The sequence below is a fragment of the Sorex fumeus genome, unplaced genomic scaffold (assembly GCF_029834395.1).
Source record: "Sorex fumeus unplaced genomic scaffold, SorFum_2.1 ptg000108l, whole genome shotgun sequence".
Classification (NCBI taxonomy): Eukaryota; Metazoa; Chordata; class Mammalia; order Eulipotyphla; family Soricidae; genus Sorex; species Sorex fumeus.
This window is the reverse complement of record NW_026606165.1, coordinates 67,811-90,029: the sequence shown is the minus strand read 5'-3', so window position 1 is coordinate 90,029 and position 22,219 is coordinate 67,811. Positions and strand designations below refer to the sequence as shown.

Here is a 22,219-nt window from a genome sequence, read left to right as displayed (position 1 = left end):
AGATTCCTCAATATGAAGTAGAGAAAGGGAGGAATGTTAGGTCCCTAGGGACCCTGAGGGAGATTCCAGAGTTAAAACTCTATAAATTTTAACTCTCCCTTTCCTGCCCTCCTTATCGTTACCTCCCTTAAGAACTCTTCCCTTATCCACCTCCGGAATGCAGGGCTGAGAATCAGAGGAAGCAAGGTGATAACCAAATGTCCAAGTTACCTGATGCCCACTAGTCACAATGCCTATGTACGTAAATGCTGGTCTTTGAATCTATAGGCTAAGGAGTGATGTACTTCTACATGGATTGGTTAAGAAAGCATATGTCGTTACAAATCTATTGGCTATGAAATGCGCGGGCTTTGCTGTAACGGCCAGTGAAGGCCTATATAAGATCCCCTTTGAAGAAGTTCGGGGTCTTGCCTCACCTAACTGACCTGCGTGTCTGTGTAGGCGGCTTGACCCTGGCTAGCCAGTCTTACAATAAACCTTGCTTGCTGTTTGCAGTCTCTGGAGTTTCTTTGTCGTTAAAGGGAGATCACGATCCGCGCCCTAACACCCACTGATACTACATACACACATTTTTACTCAGTCCCGCCTCTATGAGCGGCGCCGGGAGCATTGGGGCTGGGCACGTTTTCAGGCTGACTCCCTGGCTTAGTACTGGGGGTCACACCAGACGAGGCTTGGAGGACCATATGGGGTCCCGGGAATGAACCCGGGTCGGCCGGGGCAAGGCAAGTGCCCTACCCACCTTACTATCTCTCTGGCCCTGGTACGCCGTTTTTAGAGGACATTATCAAGCTGATGTGTTTCCCCCTTGCATCTTCCCCTTCATTCCGGTACTTTTTTTCCCTTTCCCTCCCTTTCTCGCTGAGGCTGAGGGTCGCACACTCTAGGTGCTGGTTACCCACTTGGGGGGGGGTCTCACTCGGCCTGCCAGAACTCCAGCCATGCCCAATTTTCCCTATTTACAGTGAATAATATGTCATAGGAAAAACATCTGGTTGAATGTGTAAACACACAAAAAATCAAAGGGCCGGCGGTCTATCTCTCCCACAGCCCATGTTCGGTGGTCTCAGGCTGTTTCCCCACTACGGGGAGGTGGATGGCATTGGTCAGGTGAAGGAAGGAAACGGGGACCAGGCTGGTTGGTCTTAGCAGCAGTTTATTACAGGGAAGAGATGTATGTCATGGAGGCCCCAGGATCTCTCAAGCATGTGCTCCTTTGTTCTCTCAGCTTCTGTCCTCAGCCCCATCTTCCCAGGTTCTCTGATGCACATGTCCCCCCAGAGAGCCCTTAAATCTCCCTTATATAGATCACAGTACCTCTAAAGGGCGCAATATAGTGATGTCATCAAAAGGAGTTACAGAAAGAACATTGAGGCAGCAAACCATACATTGTTTCTTTACATCCACATTGTTTCAGGAATCCTGGCCTCACCTTTTACAAGCTACAAGCACTTGGATTAGCACAACAAAGACCAGGCCCTAGAGCTTGGAATCTACATCAGCCTGCCTGGAGCCAGGCATCTACATCCCAAAGATCAGGCCTGGCTTAGCACCTGGGATCTGCATACCTAAGGCCAGCTAGGTTCCTGTGAGATAAGGGAAACTGCCTCAATATACTGAAATCATTTACTGAAGGCAGTCTGAAGGGGAGAAAGTTCAGTCTCATCCAAGCTAGTCAGGACACACAGGAAAACTGCTTCTAGGACCTGTTTCTCCTCTCCTTGTCCAACCAACATATAAGCATACATAATATTAATCATTTTGAATGGACACAGTAAGAAATACTGTGAGCTTATAGAATTGCTCTCCTAGGGCCATCTCGATCTCAGACTGCAGTGCTCAGGCCAGATATCTTTCCTATTCCTAGCAGCAGGGTCCTAGTCTCGTCGTTACTTTTGGATCATGACAGCATTTGCCTATGATCAAACTCTTAACTTATAGTTAAGAACCGTGGCACCTTGGCCTGGCCCATCGCGATGCCAGGGTAGCACATAACTTGCCGGCTTGCCCTGGTTCCATCCAGTCCCTCCTCGGGACCCTGCCCTTGGGGTAATAGGAAGTGAGGGCAACTGAGGCTTAAGTTGAGAAAGCAGATGCCCGGGAGCAAATAATATCCAAAGCCAATTAAATTCTAAGTTATAAAGCATAATATGAATTAATTGTCTTCCTGTATCTATACAAAAGGATACTGCATTAAAGTAAACTGCTCAAAAGACATAAGGAGAGGAGAAAGGCAATATTAACTTACAGTACAGCTTCAGTGTCTAAGAAGGATGAGACCTTACAAATTGGTTGGGGAAGAGAGCATAGAAGTGGTTACGGACAAAGTAATGGGAGAGACTCGGGAGCACTGTGATGGGTGCAACCTGATAAACCTAAGCTCCGTGTACTCCAACAGTTGAAAACTCACATAAATCAATGCTTTTGGGTCTACAGATTCTCTTAAGGGACTAAACATGGAGAAATCTCACCCCACAGAAGAAAGAGCCAGAGTTCTGGCCCAGGCGCACCTAAGAGCCAAGCTGACACTTTTAAAGAGAATTTTTTCAGAAGTGCTCCCTGTCATAAAGATACTACACAAAACATATAAAATCATATTTGCAAACAAAAATCCACTTTTCAGAAAAAGGCAACATTTAAAAAAGAAAAACTCCGGGGGGCCAGATAGGTAGTTCAGTGCAAAGGTGCTTCCCTGGCATCAAAGAGTCAAATATGGACCCCTGAGGACCCCCAAGAGTAATCCCTGAGCATCACCAGGTGAGGCCCCAAGCAAAAACCAAAGCAAAGCAAACAAATAAATATGTGCTGAAAATAACCAGTAGGAAACAGGCTGGGACGGGCGTGTGGGAGAAACAGAATTTCCCGCACACCCTGCACCCAGCCCTGAGGTCACACTGCAGAACCTCAAGAGTTTGAATGAAAAATGTAGGCAATTGTATTTCTAGAAAATGAGAATGTAAGATTAGAGTCTTCAGGTCTTGCCAAGACTCAATCAAGGGGAAAGGCGGTCACGAAAACAAAATCCCTCACAAATGGCTAACTGGAAAAACGCAGTGACAGACTTGACTATTTCTGGCTGGAGCGGCCCTGCCTTCCACTCTCGAAGCTTCCTCCACAGGCAGTCAAGTCAGGGTGGGACAGGCACAAGGGCAAACATCGACCAGCAGCAGAGAAACACCAGAAATAAACACATTTAAGGACAATTGATTTTTGAGAATTCAGTAAGGGCATTAACAATTTTAAGCGAATTCGTTGAAACAGGAGGGTCTCCATACGCAAGAGGAGCAGCGGCCCGAGAGACAGCACAGGGGAAGGCGCTGGTCTTGCACGCAGCCAACCTGGGTTCTGTCCCTGGCACCGCATATGTTCCCCGAGCATGGGCAGGAGTGATCCTTGAGCACAGAACCAGGAGTAAACCTTGAGCACTGCTGGGTGTGGCCCAACTCCCGTCTCTCCCCAAAAGGAAGAAACTGGAGGCTTCCAGGAATCACTGAAATGCCAGTGTCAGTGTCACCATCACAAACGAGGCAGAAACGAGCGTCAAGTTCAAAGGGCAAACACTGAACTTACTCGGAAGGCTCCCTCCGACTCCATGGAGAGAAGGTCCCCGTCGAAGGGAATGAGGTCCAGGCTGTACTCCTCCCTGTGGATGAAGGAGCCCAGGACGCCCCGGTCCTTCAGCCGCTGCTCACACAGCAGGCGACGCCGAGGCACAAACAAGATGTGAAAATCTCTTGTGGGGCCACGTCTGTCTTCACTGCAAGAGAAGGACCGTGTGTTAGCCCGAGGCCCCGATGCGAGGACTGCTCCCCAGGGCCCCACCTGTGCCTGACACACAGTGGGCCCTAAAGAGACGCTTATGAGCTACCCCCCACCACTGACTCGGCCCAAGAGTCTAGTTTTCTTGCTCTCTTGATTTTGATGCTTTTTCTGGAAACCGCTGACCTGTGCTCTGCCAAGGGGCAGTGTTACTTTCTCTTGGGCCATTGATGGGACATGAAAACTCTCAGGGTTGGGGCTGGAGCAACAGCACAGCAGGTAGGGCGTTTGCCTTGCACTCGGCCGACCCGGGTTGGATTCCTAGGTCCCAGCATCCCATATGGTCCCTTGAGCACCACCGGAGGTAATTCCTGAGTACAGACCCAGGAGTAACCCCTGTGCATTTCCACGTGTCACCCAAAACGAGGAAAAAAAAAACCTCTCAGGGTTATAGCAACAGACATCTGTTTCTTGCAGAAAAAAAATGTTTCTATTTAATCAAGCGATGTCTCTAGGAAAATAAAAGGTTGCTCCACACCGTGCCCGATTTTGCTCAAATACCCCGTATGCTTTTAAGTCCTTAGGGGCCACGTCGATCAAATGTAATGCAGACTGGGCTGGTGCACTTCCTCCATAGATGCTGCAGCATTAAATTTTAATCAGCTTCTCCTGACTTTGCTTATGAAGTTTGAGCATATGGTATTCAGTACTTGAAAAAGAACCATTAGCTGTTTTTCTTTTTATAAAGAAATGTGGGTCCTTCTACTGAGACAGGCCGGAGCTTTCTTCTGTCCTGAGACAGGGGGTTTATGTGGTTTGCCCTGCCTCCCCAAGCCCCAATACACAAAGTTTCCCATTCTCTATTTATAGTTTTTGGGCCACCCCGGCAGGTGCTCAGGGATAACTCCTGGCTATGCACTCAGAAGTCACTCCCGGGAGACTTGGGGACCGCACTGGGTTCCGAGGATCTATCCTTGGCTGACTGCAGAGTTTCCTGCTCCTGACCCCCCATTCTCCTCCGACACACTCTCACATCTGTCCAAAGATCCACTTCCCAAAGCGCTGGCAAGCAAAGGTGTCCTGATGAGCACTCAAACCACTAGAGGAATGATTCCGTATGGACCCAGCATCAGCTCTGAGATACCTAAGCACATTTTCAGCCATTATATCCATCAGTTCTAGCCGGGGTCTGACGAAAAAATTGATATTCTTGACATCGGCTGCTGGCAAGAGGTTTCCTTTGAGTGTGAACATTTTCTCCACCTCATGTTCCTAGGAAAGCACACATACAAATGGTGAACAGAACCCCTAAAACTTACCAGCCGACCCAAACTTGGGCATCACTGCAGGCAGCCAACCTGGGTTGGACTGCTGGTCTCCCACACCGTCCCCAAACACCACCAGGAGTCAATCGTGAGTGCAGAGCCAGGGGTAAGACTGGGCACTGCCAGGGGAGGCCCAAACAAAACAGACCAACAACAAAAACTCAGGTGTTGTAACACTCCCACTCCAAAGCACAGTATACTTTAGTGTTGAGTCGGAGAGTGCAGGGGTTAAGGTACATGCCTGACACATGACTGCCAGCTTCGCCCCCTGGCACCACAAGGGTCTCAAGCATTGCCATGTGCATCCCTGGAGAGGCCACTGGAGTGGCCTGGGATATCCCTGCCACCACAGCACCAAGCATCATCGAACTGCTAAGAATCACCACCAGGAGGTGCCCTGGGGCAGTGCTCAGGAGACCCGGGGCCAGGGAGAAAGTAGAGTGTGTAAGGTGCTTGCTTTGCACTCAGCTGACCCTGGGTTCTATCCCCAGCACCCCATACTGTCCACTGAGCACTGCCAGGAGTGATCCTGAGTGCAAAGCCTGAGCACTGCCTGGCACGAGCCCCCCAGTAAAATAAAAAAACCACTTTAGTATAAAAATTTAGATTCCCCAAAGCCAGGTGTATAAATTCAGGCTGAAGCAACCAATCCTGTGTCTGAAAAACTTTGAGCCACATTACGTAACAATCAGAAGACATGCCGCTCCATCGAGGAGAAGAGGGGGAGTACACCCACCCTTGAAAGGTCCACTGAAGGCTCCTATGCTGCCCGAGCCCCTGAGCTGCGTGTGTCCATGTAGCCGAGCCAATGCGGTGCCCGCAGCTCTCCTTGAGATGGGGACTTTTGTGCTTTCCTGTCTAATCTTGGGATGTGTGTAGGGGCTCTCTCTGCCTTTGGAGAAGCCCACGGTCTCTCTTGAAATGTTACTCTCTCTCTGCTCGTCCCCTTCCTAAAAGTCACCAAATAAAAGGTTTTTTCCTTCAAATAAATAAACAAAAGGTCCACAGAAGATAAAACATTTACCACTCATAACAGCGTCAGTGATTCTAAAAGCCAGACAGCTCTGCACACCAGTTACTCCAGAAGTGGAACATCACATTACTCTTGCTAGAGTCCAGAATGACAGTGTCAAAAAAAATAATAATAACCAAAACCCTTTTACCTTTAGAAGTGAGTACTGTGCAAGCAAGTCAAACGGTCCTGTGAGATACTAATCCCAAACTACTGCCTGCGGGAGGGAGAAGCATCCCGTTATTTGAGTGAAAGGAATTTCAATAACGGCCAGCAGCAAACAACAGTCATTTGCAAACTCCGGACAAACAAAGCTTGCAGTGAGCAACAGCTGACACACTCATATTCCGTGGCCTGAAGAAAAACAGCATCAGGGCAAGGGGCGCGACTGGCCACGGACGCACAGTCACTGTCCTCCACAAAGAGTGTGTCTGCAGGGTCCTGGGGTCAGACTGGGGTCATGAACCCTGCGGGTGAACTGCCAAGGAGACCCTGGAGGAGCAGGCAGCTGGGAAAGTGGCTCCAGGGTCGCAGGTGGCGACACCCGCACGCGGGACAGCGGGGAGGGCCTGGACGCGGGGCTGCGCTCGGCCTGCCAGACGGACTCGAGTCGCCCCGTTTTCCCTCCCCGGGCCCGGCCACAGGGCGGGAGCGCAACGCCCCCTCGCTCGGGCTGCACTGGGGGCGCCCCCGGCTCCAGCCGCCGCCGCCCGCCCCGGCCCTCGCCTCGCTGCCCGCGCACTCGCCCGGGAATCGCGCAGGGAGTCCAGGTTTTCCCGCAGGAAGGACAGGTGTGGCCTCGGCGCCGCCCAGCCCAGCCGCCACGTGACGCTCGGGTCACGTGAACGTCGTGACGTCACGCCTCCGCCGGAAGCCGGAAGCGGCCGGGGACCCCGTGCCTCTTCCGGGTCTGGGGTTCCGCCTCTTGGTTCCGCCCAGCCCCGACTATCCCACCCCCGGCCCTAGGGGTGGGTGTGGCTCAGGCCAATGTGGGCGTGGTTCAGAGAGATGGGCGTGGCTCGGCCCAGGGAGGCGTGGCCCGGGCAGAGATGGGCGTGGCTCGGGTCCAAGTGGGCGGGGCCGGGGATCGACCTCATTTCTCAGCTTCTCCAGCTCTGCTCTCCGTGAGCAAAGCACTCCTAGTACTGATGGATTTCTGCAGGGAAGCTTTCTTTTCATCGGGGTCTCTTATGAACTCGGATTCTCTAAAAGACCAAAGAGTTCAAAATGCCAGAAATCAACCCAGAGAGAGGCCAGTGCACAACTGCCCTAGAACCGAGGCTCAACGGCTCCCAGGACTGTTGCAGGGGGAGGGGCCGAGGCTTTGATGCTTGCAGAAGTTTAGTGAAATTTTACTGACTGTGAGGGAGAAAAAGGTTGCCTATGTATACATGCCAGAACCTGCGTATCATTGTGTCCATGTGAATTTAAAGAAACAAGTTAATAACTTTGGGAGATGGAGAACAGAAAGAAAAAAGAAAAAAAGGACTTGTTGCACCACCCCCCCCCAAAAAAAAGAATTCTTTTAAACACCTAATCCCAGGTTGAAGTGCTATTTCTGGAATAAATTATTACCAAGCAATGACAACAATGAAAACACACACATGCAAAGCAATTATACGAATGTCTTGCAGAGCGGCTTTATGCTGGGAGTATCCATTGGGTATCACTCAGTTCAGTAACTTTCAGCAAGTTCGGAGAATGTGTTTTTGAAACCTTTCTGAGCCAGAACAGGGGCAAAGATTGTTCCGACTAATCCAACAGAGAATGATTTTCATCCAGACTCTGGAGAGGACCAAAGTGAGTTGCTCTTAAACAAAAAGGCAATTCGCAAAAGGCCAGAACAGAAAGATGAACATGGTTTCCGGTAGAGGATGAGAGCTCGGGACATACAGGGTGGGTGGCCTCACACCCTCGGCCAGCCTCGCCTCAAGGCTGGCTTGCAGAGGAGGAGATGGAGGACCTGGCCTGGGGAGAGAGGGCGGCAAAACAGAGAAGGAACAAAGACACAATAGATACAACCAAACGGGTGTGTGTGTGGCTGTGTGTGTATGTGTGAGAAAGAGAGAGAGAGAGCATTTACACCACAAAAGGACGTGTGTGGGGGAGCACAGGGCGGGGACGGACGGCCAGTCAAGACTGGGCAATGCCACAGCCTGGAAAGGACATGAGAGGGGACAGAAGTGTGGCTCCTGGGATGCATATTTGGAGAGAGACAGAGGTGCGTGTGAAGTGGGGAATCTCATTAAAGTCTGGGGTCCAGGACAGCTGTGGATGTTCGTGTCTTACTCACTGGTTCAAATCTGTGTGCCTTGGGGACGGAGGGAATGTGCAGCCCTAGGAGAAGTCGGGAGGGCCAATGGTCACTCCCTCCATTCACCTTGCGGCACTGGGTCATGCATGTTTACATCACATGCACTGGGCCATAGCACCAGTGATGCGGGCAGGTGACACAGTGAAGGAGGCATAACTTACAGCAACAAGCTGAGTCTCCCTGGTCCCCGGGTGAGTGGGTGAACGAGGAGCATGTTCCGAGGGTCGGATCCCTCCAAAAACTGACAGGAGGAATCGGAGACTGAGGCCCACGTTAGAAATGGCAGAATGTATGTCTGGTTAGTGAGACCCAAGATATCCGCACACACATTACAGAATTCTCATGGGTTTACGGCAAACTGAAATTCTCACAGAGATGAAAAGAGAACTGTGTATTTATCTCAGTGTGTGGCTCACACTTACACTCCAGATCATTAAGTAGTAAGAAAAGAATCTGAGACTAACAGAGATCTCTTGAATTCAACCCCAAGGGCTGGACGTACACCAGAAAGGGTGGTGCAGTTAAGCTATTACATGAGTAACACCTCGCTAGGAAATAGGATCTTGTTTAGGTGGAAAAAAGAGGGTTTTAGAGGAAAGGAAATCTCTGATGCAACCCCGTGGGTCAGGAATCTTGACTTTCCTACGGCATGTGTTTGGGGGCTGGGCTGGGGTCTACACTTCACAGACAGGAGAGCTGGGTTGGTCCCCAGCACTGCATGGTCTCTGGAGGCGGGAATGACTGCAGAGCACTGCGTCCCCAACGCAAAGCAAAACAAACTTATTTGGTAACTGATGCCACCATAAGATTATTTTAAGAGTTCCTTGCTCTAAATCTAACACACACTTAGAAAATCTGATTTTGAATGTTTATTCAAAGTGAGGGGGTTTAAGGAAGATGAGCAGATTCTGATTTTTTGGGGGGAAGGGGGGTTATACCGGGAGATCTCAGGGGTTCCTCCTGGTTCTGCACTCAGGAATTACTCCTGGAAGTGCTCAGGGGGACCATATGTGATGCCGAGGATCGAACCCAGTTGGCCGTGTGCAAGGCAACTGCTCTCCACACTGGAATGTCGCTCCAGTCCCAGATCCCCATTCTTTGGTCAGGACTATCCAACTTGCCTGAGCCATGAGCTCTGAGGCAGGAGGAGAGGGCAGCTTCCTTGGCGTGTTCCTGACACAAGCCTGGAACATTGCACAATCCCCCGGCCGGCTGTCCATGACAGGGCATGTGTGGCGACCCCTACATGGACACGGCCAAACAGACCCCGGCAGCTGCTCCTGCTGACCAGTCCTCACGGCTAATTCCCTTGGTCTCCTCTCAGCTCTGACTTCTACCGTGCAAGCCACAAGTGGCTAGAGGACATCGGGCCTCTTTACCGATGCCCGGGTCACAAATGCATGGGCCCCTTTAAAGCCACACACTTTAGAGTTGGTGTCCTGAGCAACAGCAGAGGGAGGAGAGCCGGAAGGGAGTCTCCGGGGCCAGAAAACTTTCCCCAGGGATCACACTATCCAGATTCTTCCCTTACGACTTACATAAGAAATAAATCAGTCATGATGCAAACACCTTAAAGTGTTACTGGGCAACCTTTCAAAATGCAAATAACAAGAACCAAATATTAGAAACAGGAAGAGAAATGCAAATACAGCCAGGAGAACTAAATTGGCACTGAAGTTCTTTGCTGTGGCTTGATCTTAAAGGGTGCGTGCTTGTGTGTGTGTGAATGTGTGTTGTGTGTGTTGTCGAGAGTATTTTGCGAAACAAATGCAAGACACAGAGGGACGAAGGCAGCCAAAAAATATATATACAACGACTTGGTTTACTAAAAAATATATATGAAATTTATTTATTATAACGTGGATAGACTTTCTTTAGTCTTACCATCAAAGACATACAAAGAGCAAAGGAAGCAGGAGTGGGAGGGAAAGGAGAGGGTGAGGTGAGCACGGCAGCGAGCGAGCACGGAGACAGCCAGACATCAGCACCCACAGTGAGCTCAGGACCGCGGAGACTGCCTCCCGGCCTGCAGAGCTCCTGACCAAAGGCCGCGCCTGACATTCTGGTTCTGGTATCTGTCCTTGGCCTTCAGGGAAGTGGGGGATGCAGAACAGGACCACCCCCCCACCCCGTCCGCTCTGGCTTTAGCAGTGGTCTGAGCAGGGGAGGACTGGCCCTGTCTTCCGCAGCTGGACCTGTTTTGAACCTGTCTGAAAACCTAACTTGGAGACAAGCTCCCAAGAGAAACGCTGACTTTCACAAAGTGCAGAGACACACCTTTGGCACACATCACGTGCAGCTAAGCTGGAGATAACAACAGTCTGGGGAAAACCCGCAGCAAACCCAGGGGCTGGGAGAGTGTAACCAACTTCCTCGCTCAGAGGCAGCAGTTCTGCGCCTCCGTGTGGGAGCCCAGGATGGAGAGAGCCTCCGCCATCAGGACTGGACGCCACCAAGGCCCTTGGGGGCAGGCAGCAGTTTCTGCATGAACCCAGAGAAACTGGACCTAGACCCTTCCTGGGCTTTCAACCTGAGAGCAGAGCAAATTCCTTTTAGCTCTTTATCTACCATCACACTCAGACCTACATCTGAGTCCTTTACAATCTCTACCTGGCGATTAAGATCCTGGGATTAGCTACAATAGAGTCGTCTTCAGATTTCTAAATCAGACACAACTTGCCATGAATAAGGAGAAGAAACAGTTCAATATTTGAGACCACGTTTTAATTTTTTTACTCCCACGCACAAAGAAAATAAAGTCATCATTTGTTCCTTAGATTCACTGGAAGTTTTTTTTCTTCGGGGTGGAAGGGTGCACACCTGGCCATGCTCAGGATTTACCCTGGCTCTGGGCTCACGGTACCACATGGGGTGCCAGGGATTGAACCCAGCTCAGCTTTGTACAAGACAAGATCATACCAGTTCTAGGACTTCCCCGGCCCCTGAAAGAGTGACTTTCCATGGATGGCTGCATAAACATTCCTGGGACATCGGGGTGTGGGTGGGGGGCAGGGAGCAGAGGCAATGAGACAGCAGAGGGAAATGGACAAGTGGTTAAATCGGTCATTTATTTTTTAAAATGTATGTATTTTTTTTTGCCGGGGGTCACGCCCAGCGACGCACAGGGGTTACTCCTGGCTCTGCTCTAAGGAATTACTCCTGGTGCTGCTCAGGAGACCATATGGGATGCAGGGAATCGAACCCGGGTCGGCCGCGTGCAAGGCAAACGCCCTACCCCGCTGTGCTACCGCTCCAGCACTAAGTTGCATGCCAAGACGAGTGTCTTAAAAAACAAAACCAAAATGAAACAAAAAACTGCTTCGCCTTCTGATGGATGGTTGCCTCCTCAAGCCAGGGCACCAGTCATGATTCTGGGGGGATGTGCGCTGTGGGGAGCACAGGGGAGGATGGGACTCTGGTGTCTGTGTGCCCCCAACTTGGGAGCTGTCTCCTGCAAATAGCACCAGGGATGAACCGACCAATTGGGACCAGCACTGGGGGGCTGGGAGGATGAGCAGATGGAAGGAGCTGAGATGGGCGGCAACCATGGACATGCAACAGACCCCGACAATCGCCACTCAACAGTACAGAGGAGGGGGTCTCCCCGCAACCAGAACTCACAGTGGGGTGGGGTGGCGGGTGCGCTGTGTCACAGGGAATTACAGCACAGTAGAATTCATGGGAAACGCATTTCCCTTCCTTGTGTCCTCCATCTTCAGCAGCCTGGCAGTGGGCTGGCCTTGGGGATACTCCTGGCTCCTTGCTGGGGCCTGGGTGGAGGGAGGGAACTCTGCCTCCTGCAAAGCCTGTGCTCCCTGCGGCCCCAGACTTCAGAGCAAAGCTCAGATATGCTTAGGCCCATCTGCCTCTTTCTTTTCTTTTGTTTTGGGGCCACACCTGGTGATGTGAGGGGCTTACTCCTGGCATTGTGCTCAAGGATCACTCCTGGCTGGGGGAGGATCCACCTGGGATGCCGGAGATGGACCCTGGGTTGGCCTCAAACAAGGCAAGTTCCCTGCCCGCTGTGCTATCCTGCAGCTCCCCTATTTGTCCTTTTCATTCTGACTTTCGTTTGCATTTCTGCAGCAAGTTCAAATTCTGGGCTTCTCTGCTCCACCTCAGTTCAAGATGTTTTCCATCCTGTGGAACTATGTCTTTTTCTCCTGGTACTCTGGTTGAAGTTTTTGTTCTCCTGAGTCGTAACAGTAAATGCAGAAAACGAATCTGTAACAAGATAGTTCTTTTTATTTGGTGGCAATTTGGCGGTGTTCGGGGCTTACTCCTGGCTCTGTGCTCAGAGAGCACTCCTGGCGGTGCTCGGGGGACCATACGGAGTGCGGGAATCACACCTGAGTCAGACAAAAAGCAAGGCAAGAGCCTTCCCGCTGTGATATCACTCCAGCCCCATAGAGTGATGAAAGTGAAAAACAACAACAACAATGTTTTTACATGCAAGGGAATATGTAGTTTTTAATTAAAATAACACTAGCACGTTACTCATTTTTTAATTTTATTTTATTTTTGGCTTTTTGGCTCACACCCGGCGAAGCTCAGGGGTTACGCCTGGCTCTGCACTTAGGAATTACTCCTGCTGGTGCATGGGGGACCATATGGGATGCTGGGGATTGAATGTGCAAACGCCCTAGCCGTTGTACGTTGTGCTATCATTCCAGCCCCTAGCATGTCATTAAAAAAAAAGAAAGAAAAATTTGAGTACAGAAAAGTGGTTATTTTCTTCCCCTTCCAGATCCGGTCACTGCAGAATTTTTGGTCGTCGCTTTTTTGGTTGGTCGTACGGTCTTCTTACTGAAGTAATATGACTGCAGATTCTACTGCTGCCACTGGGTTCAAAAGTCTGTATTGCTAAATAATGTTTGATTTATAATTTTTTTTTTGCTTCTGTTTATGGGTCCTACCTAGTTGTGCTCAGCGCTTACTCCTGCCAGAGCTTAGGAACCACATGGGACGCCGGGGATTGAGCCCAGGTCAGCCTCAGGCAAGGCTGGGCCCTCCCCGCAGTGCCATGGGTTCTGCCCCAGGATTAGACTTTTATTCCCATTTTAGGCATCCTTTGTGCTGACTCTCTTCTCCTCTGCTCTTCCAGTACAATTGCCCAAAGGCTTTGCTTGGCAGTGTTTTAGCGCAGGGGCTGTTTCAAGAGCAGATGAATTTGTAGATTGCAATGCCAGACATCAAACCACGTGGGGCGGTGGGCGGGGTTATCGGTACTCACACCCCCACGGTCCATGTTCCCTGACCCCAAGGTGCCGGGAACAAACTCAGGAATGTCTCGCACTTCCCCCATTGCTGCAAACAGAGGCTCTTTTCCAATAAATAAAGCCCATTTGTGTCAAACACATGCCCTGGGGCCCCACGGCAAAGCCAATGGGGTGAAGGGGTGAAGGTTGTTTCTGCAGCTCAGGGTCCTGGGGAGGGGGAGGGGCACTTTAAAGAGGCGTGAATCTGAGGGTTAGTTTGTTCCTTTTCTTGAGGGCCACTCCAGGTGATGCACCAGGCTTCCTCCTCCTTATTACTCCACAATTTTGGACTGGTACTTTTATTTCTTGTGTGGATTGGTTTGTGGATTATACCTGATGTTCAGGGGCTACCACCAGCTTGATGCTCTGGGAGTCAGTCCCAGGAGTTCTTGAGGGGAACATGGGGTGCTGGGAATCGTACCCGGTCTCCCACATGCAAAATATGTGCTCCAGACCTTTGGGCTATTGTCCTGGCCCTAGACTTATTTAAAAAGATCATCCCATTGCAGGAAAAATATTTAATGCTAGAGAGCCTGTCTGTTTTTGCACTTCTGTACTAACTTTTCGTGCTAACTCATTTCGTTGTGAAGCTTCTGGAAATGATGTTGGAGACAATAGAAGTAATTGCTATTTTGATGGAAATACTTAGAAAGCTGTAATTTATTTCAATTTCTCTTTCAAAAAAAGTATAATCCTCAGCCTTGCAAGCAACTGCAAAGAAACTACCATTTTTCTCCAAATTGCTGCCTCAGACTTATTCCTTATCATTTTCTCTTCATATTTTACAGCCAGGATTTTCAGTCTCACTATTCACTAAAGTGCGACCTTTATAAGCACCCCCTCATAGTCGAACAGCATACAGCACTCCCATTTTCCACCTAAATTCCCAATGACTGTGGTTGGATAAAGAAGCTGGGCTAGATATACTCAAAGGCAAACTAATGAATTTGTGCCATTTGGGACAAAGCAGATGGAACTTGAGGTGATTATGTAAACTAAATACATAAGAAGGTCAAAGACAATTAAGGAATAGTTTCACAAATAGGTAGAATAGAAGTAACTAAAGCCAATGAACTGGCAGAAGAATACAACAAGTTCCTGGACTTGGTGAAAATTACAGTGGGCAATAAGATGAGGTTTGATTCTAAACAGCAAAAGCAACCAGTGCTGGCATGGATGTAGGGAAAAAGGGACGCTCTTTCACTGTTGGTGGGAATGCCGACTGCTCCAGCCTTTCTGGAAAACAGTACAAACATTCTTTCAAAAACTAGAAATTGAGCTTCCGTATGACTCCACAATACCACTTCTGGGAATATATCCCGAGAGTGCAAAAAAGCACAGTAGTAATGACATCCGCACCTATACGTTCATTGTAGCACTGTTCACAATAGCCAAAATCTGGAAACAACCTGAATGCCCGAGAACAGACAACTGGTTAAAGAAACTTTGGTACATCTACACAATGGAATACTATGCAGCTGTTAGGAGAAGTTGAAGTCATGAAATTTGCTTACAAGTGGATAGACATGGAGAGTATCATGCTAAGTGAAATGAGTCAGAAAGAATGGTATCGACATAGAAGGACTGCACTCATTTATGGAGTATAAAACAAGATAACATGAGACTGACACCCAAGGACAGTAGACACAAGGGCCAGGAAGATTGCTCCACAGTTGGAAGCCTGCCTCATGGTGGGGGGAGACGGAGGGGGAAGGCAGCTGGAATAGAGAAGGAATCACTAAGAAAATGATGGTTAGAGGGATTGGTCGGGATGTGAGATGTGTGCTGAAAGTAGATAAAAGACCAAACATGCTAACCTGTCAGAATTTGTATTGCAAACCATAATGCCCCAAAGTAGAGAGAGAGTATGGGGAAACGGTCTGCCATGGAGGCAGGGGGAGGGTGGGAAAGGGGGGATGTACTGGGGCGATTGGTGGTGGGGAATGTGCACTGGTGGAGGGTTGGGTGTTTGATCATTGTATGATTGTAACGCAAACATGAAAGCTTGTAACTCTATCTCATGGCGATTTAATAAAATAAAATAAAATAATTGAAAAACTATGAAGCTTGGCTGGCCATTCTGGACTGGCCCTGATCCTGCGTGCTCTACCAAGTACTCCCAGGGGTGCAATGGATTAATTTTTTTCTTTTTTCTGAAAGGGGACGACAGGTCAAATTAGTATAGAAACCCTTGTTATAATATACCTTTATTAATATAGGACCCTTTGTTAAATTAGTATAGAAACCTTGTTAGTATGAAAATCTTTGTTTAACCATTCCAAAGCCTGCTGGGCAAAGAGTGGGCATAAGACCCAAGAGAGGCCAATCTTAGCTGATTGATTGAAATCTGAATCTTCAAAGGATGATGGAGGACTCCGCACAGAGAGCAGCTAAAATGCAGCCTCTCTAATATTCAGGCCTTGGAGAAAACTTTGTTGAGTTCTTAGTTCCTCAATCCTTGGGTCTGTGTTGTCTTTTCCAAAATCTGATTAAAAGCCTTCCTTTGGAAAAAAAATCTTCCTTTGTTTCCATTCCATTTGCAATATTCATTTCTGCTGCAATTGGCCAAGATGAATAATTTCTGTTGTTTATGTTACAATTATGCTGAATGGACAGAACTCCTAAAATCAAATCACGCAGTAACTTTATATTTGTTTAATATCTCATTATTTCTCTCTCTCTTTAAAGTTATTTATTGACTCATCATGAGAGCAGTTACAAAGCTCTTGGGTTTAAGTCTCGGTCATACAATGATGAAACACCCGTCCCTTCACCAGTGCAAATTTACCACCACCATAACCCCCACCCACTATACCCCCCAGCCCACATCCTCCCCCTATCTGTGTGGCAGATGGTTTCTTCATTACTCTCTCTCTCTCTATTTTGATTACATTCAATATTTCTACACCAGACCCACCATTATTATTTGGGATTGTACTTACATCTGCGGAAAAGGCAACATTAGGCAATTTGTTTTCTATTGCTGATCATGAATAACGATTTTGGATTTCTGAAATCTTAACAATTAGATCTGGAGGGATTTCTGCCAAAAGCCGCTGGGTTCCAAGATTTGTTTCTGAGTCTCTGGTATCATGGCCAAAGCAGTTTGTTGAGTAGCCACAGGGTCCATTTGTGGGCGGTAACTGGGGTCTCTTTGGGCTGTGGGAGGGAAGAGGCAGCCTCACCCCATCCCATCTCATTATCTCTTTATAGCTACTCGTGAGCCTTGCTCTTCTCTGACTCCTATAGAGCTACTCCAGAATTTGAGAGAGATGGCTCTGTAGTCAAGATTTTGGGCTCCATTTCTAGCTCCTTCTCCTCTTAACTATGTGAGTAAGATGATGCACCCCAACCTCAGTTTCCTCCCCTGCAAGATGGAGAAGAACAATACCTACATTTTTAAGTCATTATAAAACGTATATGAATTTCCAAAGGTAAACTGCCAGGGCTCTTGGCACACAGTTCAGTCCTGAGAAGTGCTTATGGAGATGATGGCAGTGGTAGTGAAGCGAAGTTGCCTGGCTTAGGAGGCCATGATTGCTCTCAAGGATCTTTTCTCTCCTTATCTAAATCCCTGGAAAGAGTTCAAGCACCACCATTTCCATAAGGTTCACACAGGTCTGCCAAGTGCACATTCAACTAACACTTGACTTGCAGAAATTATAATCTGGCGCAGACCCATGATTGTGAAAAGTGTGTAAAACATCACTACCCCAATGATAAAATCATTCCTTGAAGGTAAGAATGTTATTTTACATATTGAGAGGTTGGGGGTGGAGAAGCCTCCCAAGCAATGCTCAGGGGACACTCCTGATAATATCAATCAAGTGTGTAGTATGGGGCTGTGCTTGGACTCAGGAATACAGCTCTTCACAGCTATTTCTCTTCACGTGGTAACTATTATTGGGTTCACCCTGTACCCAAGAGGTCTAGAACACTGAACTTACAGTTACAGACTCCCCGAAGTTCTTCCCAGATGAAAGAAAAAATAAATTGAGAAATGGTAACAGTTTCCAATAACAGAAGAATTTAAAGAATGTGTTCTATGTACGGTGACTATTTAGATATTTTACATGTATGTATTAACACTTTTACAACAAATGAGGGTCAGAGAGACATAGTATAGGTTTCCTCTGCTCAAGCATGAGGTAACTCTGGATTCAATCCCCAGTACTGCAACCCTCAGATTATCACCAGGATTGAAACCTAAAGTAATGGGCTGGGAGTAGGTCCTGAGTTTCGGAGACTGCCCAAAAAAACATATTAAAAAATAATAAACAAGTTCATTAAATGAACTCAACCCAAAATTCAAGACAAATAGCAATGTTCAGTGCTTTTTAAAGAATGAACCTAAGTTCTCACTCCCAAATTCATCATTGGGGTTTTTTACAATTATTTTTCAGTTATTATTATTATTTTTACTTTTGGGGTCACACCTGGTGCTGCTCAGGAGCTATTCCTGGCTCTGCACTCGAAATTATTCCTGGTGGTTCTCAGGGGACCATAGGAGATGCTGCGGATCGAACTTGGGTTGGCCATGTGCGAGGCAAACTCCCTGCCTGCTATACTATTGCTCTAGCCCTAACTTGATCATTGTTTGGAAGATTATCATTCCAACAGTGAACAGAACTACCCACAACACAACTTTCCCTTGTACAATTCAGAAAACAAAACCTGGGAGACTTAGGGGCTGGAGCGATAGTACATCAAGTAGGGCAAATGCTTGCATGTGGCTCACCCAGGTTTGATCCCTGGCACCCTTGATGGACACCTCAGCCTGTCAGCAGTGAATCCTGAGTGCATAGCCAGTTATGGCCCCAAACAAAAAACAGACAAAAAAGATGGTGGACTTAGACGTTGATAGAAATATTGCTATAATTCAGGCCCAGCTGGTCTTCTCCTCAATGCTTATGCTTTCCCCCTTTCAGTAAGTAAAGAACAACTTCTGAACCTGCAAATCTATTTCCCTCCAATGATAAATACTCAACTAATATGTTGGCATCTATAAGGTGAAATGATTTTTATTCACAAAGCAGCACTGCAAATAGGATTAACAAATATCACTATTGCCTTGCTCAATAGCACAGCGGGTAGGGCATTTGCCTTGCACATGGCCGACATGGCCGACCCGAGTTCGATTCCTCTGCCCCTCTCGGAGAGCCTGGCAAGCTACTGAGAGTACACACAAGGGCCAGGAGGATTGGTCCGTCGTTGGAAGCCTGCCTCAAGTGCTCTGGGAGAAGGCAGCTGGAATAGAGAAGGGACCACCAAGTCAGTGATGGTTGGAGGATCGCTTGGGATAGGCGATGTGAGCCAAAAGCTGACCAAGGACCAAACATAATGGCCTCTCAGGAATTGTATTGTAAACCATCATATCCCAAAGTAGAGAGAGAAAGTAAGAAGGAAACTACCTGCCATAGAGGCAGGGGTGTGGTGGAGTGGGGGTGGCGGGAGACATATTGGCAACACTGGTGGTGGAAAAGCTACACTGGTGTAGGAATTGGTTTTCGATCATTGTGTGACTGAAGCTCTAACATTAAAGCTGTCACTATCTCGTGGCAATTTAATAAATAAATTAAAAACCTAAAACTCTCAACAAGCCAGTCATAAAGGAACAGACCTCAGGTTCATCACCTATAGGAAACCCATGTCTAACATTATGTTCAATCACAAAATAAATTAAAAAAATAATAAAAGTAATCACTTTATTCATCTGAACTCAGAGCCACTACAGAACATAAAAATAACCACCATGTCATGTCTTCTAATGTGTAGCTTATTGTCATAGAGAGCACTGTTAACTTGGTTGCATACCTACATAACAAACCAACAGGTCGAGTTTACAGTTTTTTCACTTTTGTCATCTTCCTAACCATTCAAACATTATTGATTTCAATGACATCTTCCATGTGAGAATTTTCTAACTCAGCACCATCATTCCATTACTCTATCGTCCCGCTGATCTCCTTAACAGACAAACATCAGTTGGTACATCTGCTAATAATTGGAATATCTTTGACTAAATTTGAACATACGTTGTTTTCTTTAACATATTTGTTCTAAGGGTTTGGAGTGATAGTACAGTGGGGAGAGCATTTGGCTTTCATGCAACCGACCCAGGTTCTATCTCTGGCAGCCCGTACAGACTCCTGAGCACACCAGGAGTACTTCCTGAGCACAGAGCTACGAGTAACCCCTGAGCACTGCCAAGTATGACCCCAAACCAAAAATAATAAAATAATATATTTGTTCTAGTGTGCCAGAGAGCTGGGATCCCCAACACTAAGATGTGACAGGTGCTCAGTAACTGTGTTAAATAAATATTCAATCCATATCATTCAATCCAATATATAATAACTTATATATTCAACCAAAATTTAATCAATATATAAAACATTTCAGGTTCCATATTGGACAAAAGTACAAAGAAAAATAAAGGTACAAAGAAAAATAAGCCACAGCCTTACCTTCAAGAGAATCTAAAATAGCCAGAGAAATAGTGCAGAGGTTAAGCCATTCACCTTGAACAAGGCTGATCCTTGTTCTTTTCCTATAAACTCCTTCTTGTGCACATGCAGACAAGGTTGTTGCTTTTAGGCCACAGGTACAGTATCTTCCTATCTGTAGGCCTGTTGCTAAAAGGTCCTTTTACTCGACCCACTCAAAAAGATAGGTTTCGGGGTGCATACATTTTCACTAGAACAAATGGTTGGATGGGAGTAGGAAAGGGCAGGTTTTGGAAGGAATGCACACATTTTGGCTTGAGCATAAATTTGACCTATTTTCAAGAGAGCTATCAGCGAAAGCATCCAATGAGTGGCTTGTTCTGAGTTCAAAGAATAGTCTGATAAAGAAATTGAAAGCCACTGGATCCTTTGTTGTTTATTTATAATATAAATTATTTATTTATTTATTTGACATTTGGGGTCACATCTGGAAATGCTGAGGGGTACTCTTGGTGGTTCTCGGGAGACCATATAGGATGTTGGAGATCCAATTCAGGTCAGCTGCGTGCCAATGCCCTACCCGGTGTACTACCACTCCAGCCCCACAAAAATGACTTAAAACGTTGAGGGCAGAGACACAGCTCTAAATATGAGCACATGGTTTGAAAGCAGGAGGCCTGGGTTACATCCCAATATAGCATGGTCCCCTGAGCACTGAGAGGAATGATCACTGACTGCTGACCACTGAACCATGATTACCCTTTGAAAACTTGCGGTAATGAACCAGAAAAACAATAAAGTTCTGAGACTTTCAAAAATAGCTGAGTGGAAACTTTTTGAAAGATCTCACAGGATGGACAGCAAAGAGTAGAGAATCTAGAGAACAGTTATTTCAAGCTCTCAGTTGTTATTATGGCAGAGTCAGGTGAACTCCTGCTAAGATTATACACATAAGGTGAATAGATTTACCTGATAAAAATGTGATTTTAACTACTCCCTATTCATTCAAACCACATTTACTTGTATCTATCACATTTATGGATACTTGCTATCTACTAAAGGCAAAGAATGGCTATTTCATTTAATTTTTACCATTAAAATAAGTCTAGGAAATTATTTTCTATGTATCATCTAATAAGCACTCCCTTTTAGTATTTTATAGAGTTAATTTCAACTGATGATTTGTCATTTGCTTTGTGAAGAACCAACTGAAACTTAACCTATAATAAGGGAAAAATACAGTAATACATTCAATACTCTACACACACACGTCTATGTGGGTATATGAATTTTGGTGCAAGGAACTGAACCCAGATCTTTTGCATGCAAGGTATATTATAGTTTACCATTAAGCCACATCACCAGCTTTGAGGTTATACTTTTATATAATATCTTCCATTTATATCTTTGACCTATCCCTATGTGAATTAGGAAATAAAGATATCTTTACTATCTAGTTATCAGCTTCACTATCTAGTCATACCTTTCCTATCCAGTCACAGCTCAGTTTGGAGACGAGGCCTTTTAAGAGTGGTTATTAGTTATTTATGGGCTTCTCTTCTCATGGATGTCTTCATTTCAAAAGCTGAGTTCAAATGTTACCTCCATGGTGGGGGCAATTTTGTTGCACCAATTATTATTTTGGGGGGTGTCACACCTGGCAGTGCTCAGGGGTTATTCCTGGCTCTGCACTCAGGAATTAGTCCTGGCAGTGCTCAGGGGACCATATGGGATGCCAGAGATTGAACCCAGCTTGGCTACATGCAAGGCAAAGGCCCTACCCGCTGTACTATTGCTCCAGTCCTGCATCAATTATTATTCTTCAGTTCTTCATTTCATTTAAGTAATGCCTTGGAAGCAAGCTCGTTTTAGGCACTGGAAAGAGAAAGACAATCCTCAGCCAATGGCAGTTGGTTCTCTCATGAAACCACCAACGTTCATCAACTCATGAAAACAAGCACCTCTTGTTTAAGGGAAGCCTGGGTCTCATAAACAGTTTTTCAGGTAAGTATGCAGATAGGTCACCCGAAGACTATGTGATGTGAAAAATTCATGCCAGATTAGCAGCCAGAAACTAGGAGGAAATGATTTGTACTGTACTACCT

General features: G+C 47.0%; 1 pseudogene; it reads right to left on the bottom strand.

The window, feature by feature from the left end:
* LOC130042697 (vacuolar protein sorting-associated protein 33A-like) overlaps window positions 1-21,722 on the bottom strand; it is a 43,776-nt pseudogene extending 22,054 nt beyond the window's left edge.
* Window positions 21,723-22,219: the final 497 nt, after the last annotated feature.